At 45.8% G+C, this 7,391-nt stretch overlaps 1 pseudogene; it reads left to right on the top strand.

Moving 5' to 3' along the window:
* Positions 1-351: 351 nt before the first annotated feature.
* On the top strand, positions 352-6,596 carry LOC123638749 (annotated as a pseudogene).
* Positions 6,597-7,391: the final 795 nt, after the last annotated feature.

Below are 7,391 nucleotides of genomic sequence, written 5' to 3' on the forward strand. Positions count from 1 at the left end.
GGGATCATGTGATCACATGGTTTCTTCCTTACCACTTCTGCGGTTCTATTTTCAAAGGAACTATGTTTACCCAAAGCAATGACGTCTCAATGTGGAGACTTTTAGGCAGATTGACAGATCTATAGCAGGTATATTTCTGCATGAAGAAAAGGAGGGTTACTTAGCACACACCTTTTCATCCTATGTCAGAAGCCAGCTCTGCCCAAAGAGTTAAAATAGGGAGTATATAAGAATAAGAATGCAGACTTCAAATGCCTACCTGCTGAAATACCATCTTTTAGACCAGTTGGGTCCCCTGGGAGTCTGTGGAGACACAAAATATCTCTGGAGGCTCCTGACAAAGAACCCGTGATGGCCACGTGCAATTCATTCACAGCTGCTCCAAGCAGAGTGTCCACCCTCATCCACTCACCTCCAACAGTCAAAAACAACCCAAGGAACTCTCTAAATCTGAACATGAGGTCACAAGTACAAAAAGAAGCTGGAGAAGCATGGACAAAACAAGGGCAGAGAGGCTACAGACACCCGTAAAACTGTACCAGCACAGGTCTGGATGGTGCTTCTAGAGGTGAAGTTGAGGCTCCTTTGAGGCAGTCCTGGGAGAATGGAGGCATGGAAATGGGACTTGCTTTGAGCCCCAAGGCATCACATCTGGTTCTACACTCACTCTCCAATATTTCAGCAGTACAGGAATGGGGAAATAGATACTGTAGGATACCTACCAGCCAGAGTGTGAATCCTTGCCCATGGAATGCCCTTGTTTCTCTGTGCAAGCCGTTGGCAGGCAAGAGAGAGTCCAGAGAGAATGCACTCATCTCTCCAGGGTGCTCTGGCCAAATGGGCAAAAGACCATTGACATGTCAGAATCCCAGCTCCCACGTGGGCTTCACTGTGGCAGGAGTCTGCTACTTATAAAAAATGTTCCCTCCAGACACAGCCAAGAGTGACTGCCATGCTGTGACCCTGCTGTCTGCAAAGCAAGAGATTGGTAAATCCAAACATGCTGTGGTAGAGACAAACAAAGGAATGTAATCATGTTCCAGGGCTTCTGACTGCTGCAGCAAATCTGTGTCTAGGGAGGAACAAAGGTTTCTATTCATTCTTTCACTTCTCAATGAAAATACAAAAGGATTCAAGGTGTGAATACAGTTTGCTTTTACTAAACACCTCAGTGGCTTGGTAGCTCAGCTCTGAAAGATTGAGAGCCTTATCAACTAAGTTCAGAGGGTCTGAGGCATGCCATTCCCTGAATCCATTATATTTCCTTTGGTTGCACACTGCAATGTCAAGCTTCCCATTTTGCCTGCTCTCTGTTGCCTTAGATCTGGGTCTTATTTCTGATCATGGTTCTAGATTTATTAGGTCAAGGAAGCTAATTATATATATTTTTTTCTTTCGTCAACTCCAACCCATTGCTAGTAACTTCCTTGAGCGCCTGTTGAAATATTTCAACAGAATATTTGTGCTGGGATAGGTTAGTGATGCCTTCCACAGACCTGGTGTAGGGTACAGGAATAAAAGGTATACATGATGTATATCCTCCATCCCATGTTGTCCACCGCTACTAATAAATATTTGAATGAATGGGAGAATGAGAGAGAGAGAAGAGAAAATGCAGACAGACCACATATGGGTCAGCAGTATTGGGCCAAAGAGTGCTATTAATACTCTGGTCTTGGAGAACAGGCTTCCTTGGTGAGTGAGCCCTGCTGTTTCTGTCCATTTACTAGATGTGGTCCCTTTTTTCCCAGGTCCTTTTCTCCCTGACCGGCTGTGAATGCTATTAATAGAGGGGATATTAGCAGATTTATTTCCCTGCATTTCCTTGTAAACTTTGCCCTTCCCACTTTATTGATTGCTTTTGACTCCAAAGAACAGAAAACCCTAACTAGCCCAACTTAAACAGTAGGAATTTATCACCTTATACACATAATAATTAATATTAACAAGAAGTCTGTAGTTACAACAGCTCTAGAGTTAATTAACCCAGTGGCTCATTAGCATCACTAAGGACTCTTTTCATCTTTAATGAGGATACCTTTCCCAGATTCCTCCAGCAGGTGTTCTTTTGCATGTCACTGGCTAGGATAGCATCACCTGTCTACACCTAAACCAATCACTGGCAAAGGGATTGGCACCATGATTGGCACCAGGACTTGGCTTAGGCTGTGAGTCATTGGAGGTCACAGATAGATCCCCCAAAAAGAAAAGTGGGACTCTGCTAGCAGGAGGAATGGGAAATGGCTGACAGGCAGGTAATGCCCCCCAAATGACAGGAGCATTCATTGCCACAGAGAGTGGTCAGCAGAACAGAAAACTACTATCTTTTGGTTCTTACATGTTAAAAGCCTAAGCTGGTCACATAGTAAATATTTAGAAGAATACAAGATGAATAACAGCAAAATCTTCCCCATACCCTGAGAGTAGTGTTGATGAGAATGATGAAGGGAAGCCATGGGAGCTTAGACACACGTGGTCTCTAAGGCCCCCTACTTTGTCTCTGCTTCCTCCCTCCCTCCCCCACCTCAGCCAGGCAGAACTCCAGCAGGCAGGACACTGGATACAGGAGAGGATTAGGGGATTCAGAAACATGGAAGCAGAGTTTCCCAAAGTCCCCAGTGGTGCTGAAAGTGTTGAGTGCTCACTCCCCATACCAACATGCACCTCAAAGCCACAGCAACATGACCCGGTGAGTGTGTGGCCCTAAAGAGACTGTGTGGTAGGAACAGAGGTGGAACTCAGGATCAGAAGTTGCACACGACATCACAGCAGTGGCTGGATGCTGATGATACACCCCCAATACCTTATGAATGCCCCAGTGCTCCATAAATGCTCCAATAATGGCTTATTATTAACCCCATGGAAGGGAGAGAGATCCCAAATTCACTGAGATTAAACTTTACCCCTTTTGCCTCCAGGCACAAAACACAAAGTAAATTCACTTAGCTTTGGTCCCCAGCACAACAAGAGTGCAAAAAATAAGGTAAATTCATTTATGGGAAAACAGAGAAGGTTACATTTCTTGCACATATGAGTTGATAGACTGAGATATGTGCTATGTGCTCCTTCCCATATATTTTCTTCTGAGTTTCACAGCCATTCCCTAACCAATTATTAAAGTAAGTTTTGATTACCCCAAGGTTCACATACTTAGAAAGAGGCAGAGCCAGCCTACCTCTCTAACCCTCCCAGACCATCCAGTCTAAAGTACGTTTCCCCTCCCCAATATTTTCTCAGCACACCTTGTTCTTTTCTATACAGCCCTCATAAATTTTGGAATGAGACATCTACTTGCCTGTTTAAGTGTTTATTTTCTGTCTCTTGCACCATGCTGTGAATTCCATAAGGGGCTCTTTTAATCACCACATGACAGAGTGCATAGCACATAATAAGTGTCAATAAATATTTGTTGACTAAATAAATAAGGATTTGACCTTAAAATCTGTGCTTATGGCCACTATGTTATGTCACATTACAGATTGTAAATTTCATCTTCTTAGCAATTCTTTGAGATTGGGATCATTAATAAACCCCAGATCACAAGTGACGAAGCTAAGGCCCAGATTGGTTAGGTAACTTACCCATTTGCATTATGCTACTAATAATGTTACTAATAGTGGCTACTAAACACGCTACCAGTAGCATCAAGACTTTAACTCATGTCTCTGAACTCCTGGCGATAGGTTTGGCCGATTGCACTGAATTGAAAACCTCCTGTCTCTGATACCACCTGAGACCCAAGACATCCAGCTTCGGCTGAGCCAGCCCAGCCAGCGATTCAGTGAGTGAGATTCTGTTCAGATCCCAGTTGGTTATACTGCCATGAATTTCAAAACAAGCCATAGTGCAGCTCGCTAGCATTTCCAGAATGCTAACACAGTTTGCGGTTTCAGTATACTCTTTCTACAACCAGAAACTCAGGTAATCAACAGCCCAGGGAGCACACTTGACATTCTGTCCTGTACACATTCCATCCTGTACCTCATGCTGGGAAAAACTGTTAGTCCCAGGCTGGGTGACTACCCTTGGGAATAGGTAGAGAATACCACAACAAATTTCTCATGCTGCTAAAAGGCAAAGCTGCAGAGAAAGAAAGTAATGTGAACTCATACTACTCTCTTGAATTAATTAGAAATGTACTTTCCTTTCTTAAAAAAAGGAGAAAACTAGAATGTCTTGTTCTTTGCCTTGGCTAAAAGTTCTCCTTTTCATTTAAAAGATTAAGTAAAGGCACTTACATGCTCTTACGTTATTTTTTTTTTAAAAGCACACTATTCCTTCAAACTTGAAGAGACGTTATTTTACATGTTTCCAGTCAGGGCCACAGCTATGTGATTCTTTATTTTATTATGATAGTGTGTGAAGCCACATTTTAAGATTGGTGTTTTTGGTTCCTCCAGATTTGATCTTTTAGCAAAGTGATATGATGTGTAGCACTTCTCTCTTACATCTTTCCTTTAGGGGACAACTATACTACCACTAGCATCTCTTTTACTAAAGATAGGTCTCGCTATGCTGCCCAGGCTGGAGTGCAATGGCTATTCACAGGTGCAATCATAGCACACTACAGCCTGGAACTCTTGGGCTCAAGCGATTGATCCTCTGCCTCAGCCTCCCAAATCGCTGGGACTACAAGCACGTGCCACTGAACCTTCATCCGGATCATTACAATGAAATCTTAGGTTACATAAATTGCCTTCAATATCTGGCCTAACAGCATCAGAGCTACAAATTTTAATTTTTAAAGAGGAAATTGCTGCTCCTTCCAAAATCAAAAAACAAAACCATGGCCACGAACATTTTTTAAAATCTTAAACTTTCACAATTTTAAGAAATATTCCATGGTCTGAAATTGATATTCTAAAGACAGCAATCATGATCAAAAACCTAATGATGAATTGGTTTTTGCCTTGTTAAAAAAACAAAACAGGCCAGGTGCAGTGGCTCACACCTGTAATCCCAGCACTTTGGGAAGCCGAGGCAGGAAGATTGCTTTGGGCCAGGAGTTCAAGACCAGCCTGGGAAAAATAGCAAGACCCTGTCTCTGCAAAAAATATAAAAATTAGCCAGGCGTGGCCTGCAAACCTGTAGTTCTGGCTACTTGAGAGGCTCAGGTTGGGGGATCACTTGAACCCAGGAATATGAGGCTGCAGTGAGCTATGATGGCACCACTGCACTGCCTGGGTGACAGGACAAGACCTTATCTCAAAAAAATAAAAACAAGAACAAACAAAACAGTGAAAATGTGAGTGCAGAACTCTGTCAGGATAGAGACTAAGGGCGGGTGTGCGGGTGGCTCTGGGAGCACAGGACCAGAGGACTTGAGGGGAGCTTGTAGGGGCCTCTGCCAGGAGGGCTCCGGGGGTGGGCTGGCTGGGCTCTGGGGCCGCATGGGCTACACGCAGCAATGTGGAGAAGGAGGGCAAGAAGGGCAGGAAGTATTCACATCAGTTAACGTCCATCCCAGGATACCTGAATCCCTCCAGTAGGACTGAAATCCTGCATTCCCCAGACAATGCAAAGAGAGCCCACCAGCTTCCCGGGCACTTGACTCAGGAGCATGATGCTGTGCTCAGCCTGTCTGCCCACAACATCAAGCTGGCCTGGAGCGACTGGGAGGATGGCATCCTTAGGGTGCCCATCAATGACATTGCCACCATCTCCTATATCCAGGATGATGCCGCACATCTGGTGGTCCTGAAGACAGCCCAGGACCTGGGTATCTCCCCTAGCTGGAGTCTGTGTGTGGAAAGTTCCAGAGGCCTCAGTGCAAGCTCCCTGTCAGAGAGCGTAGTGGGGCCAGTGGAGGCAGCTGCTTGGTTGCAGAAAGTAAGGTCGCTGCAGAGGAGCTTTGCTTCCTGCTGGGCCAGTTCTTCTGGGTTATTTACACGGGGCCTACATGGGCTTTCTGGACAGAGCAATATTTGACAGGGCCTCAACCTGTCCCAACCCCCTACCTGTCCCAACACACGATGACTTGTCTACAAAATGCTACATTAAGTAGACCTACGAGCCAGAAGCCAGCACTTTCTCCTTCCCTGACTCTGATGTAGGTGGAGTGTCGCCCTTGTCCTTCTGCACACAGGTGTTGTCCCACGGCAAGACGGTCAGTGAGAGTGAGCTGAGTGCCAGCACCACCAAGCTGCTGTAGGACAACATGCTGACGTCGTGCTCCAGGCTGTCATCACAAGAGACGCAGTAGTTCCCGGTGCCGCTGCAAGAGAACTGCAACCAGGCCTCCATCCACAAGTTCTGCATCAACCTGCAGCAGGCCTATGGGGACAGCCACACAGTCCTGCTGCCTGGTCAGAGGCCCTTTTCCTTTTCATTTATTTTCTCTTTTTGGAGGGAGAACTTCTTGGAGACCACTGGAATGACTGATGGCCACAGCAGTCATCACCAACAGCTTGGGCAGGCACCAGTGGACCCTGAGCACCACATCCAGCTTCACCAATGGGAACAGGACTGCAGGCAGGTCCAACAACTGGTTGGTACCTTCCAAAGGGGATGAGGGAGACAAGTGGGACAGCATGACCTTGGACATCAGAAGCAACATGGAAGTGCTGGGCTGCAGCATGGACCAGGATTCGGCGTGACAGGAGGTGGGCAGGGGAGCACCCACGCCTTCAGCACAGTCGTTCCCAGGCCTTCCTGGGATGAGGTGACCAAACCTGTGTTTCAGCCCTTCCCGCTGGCTGGGTGCTGGGGAGGATCTCCAGACACAGGTGGCCCCTGAAGGTCCAAGTCCTCTACCGTGAAGGAGCCAGGAGCTGCCCAGGGACACATGCCCCAGCGCTGGGTGGAAAGCTCTGTGCTTCCTCCACCAGGGCTCAGCCATGTACCTGCTTGGGGAAGGCCAGACCAAGCTGACAGGGAGAGCCATTCCAGTCTGGCAGGGCCTTGGACAGCTGTCAATTTTGCACATGTTGTTCCTAATGTAACTCTCAGAGATCTTAAAAAGATTACTACAATGTGACTAATTTAGAAAAACAAAACAAACAAAAAACACACCTCTTCCTCCTCCTCCCAATGTAGAATCATGTTTTAAAAAGAACAAATAAAACCTATGAGCATCATGTAAATGCACAGAGGACTCTGGTATCATGAAGAACATTCTGCAAAGCTGAGCCATATGTCCATGCATCAGGAAAGAAGTCTGCAGAATGCTCCGAAAAATAACAACTACTGTCCTAGAGGGTTTGATTCACAGTTAGGTTAGGGAGGTAATCATGAACAAAGAAAATTTTAAAGAAGGTAATAGTAACAGAAGAGCTACAAGCAAGAAAAAAGAACAGTAAAGTTATAGAGGCAAAGAAGAAGGTCTTCAGAGAGCAGGGTTGGAAAAGAGCTAGGGATGGCAGCATGGAGTATCAGCAATGGTGGATGAAAGA

Source organism: Lemur catta, chromosome 5 (assembly GCF_020740605.2).
Source record: "Lemur catta isolate mLemCat1 chromosome 5, mLemCat1.pri, whole genome shotgun sequence".
Classification (NCBI taxonomy): Eukaryota; Metazoa; Chordata; class Mammalia; order Primates; family Lemuridae; genus Lemur; species Lemur catta.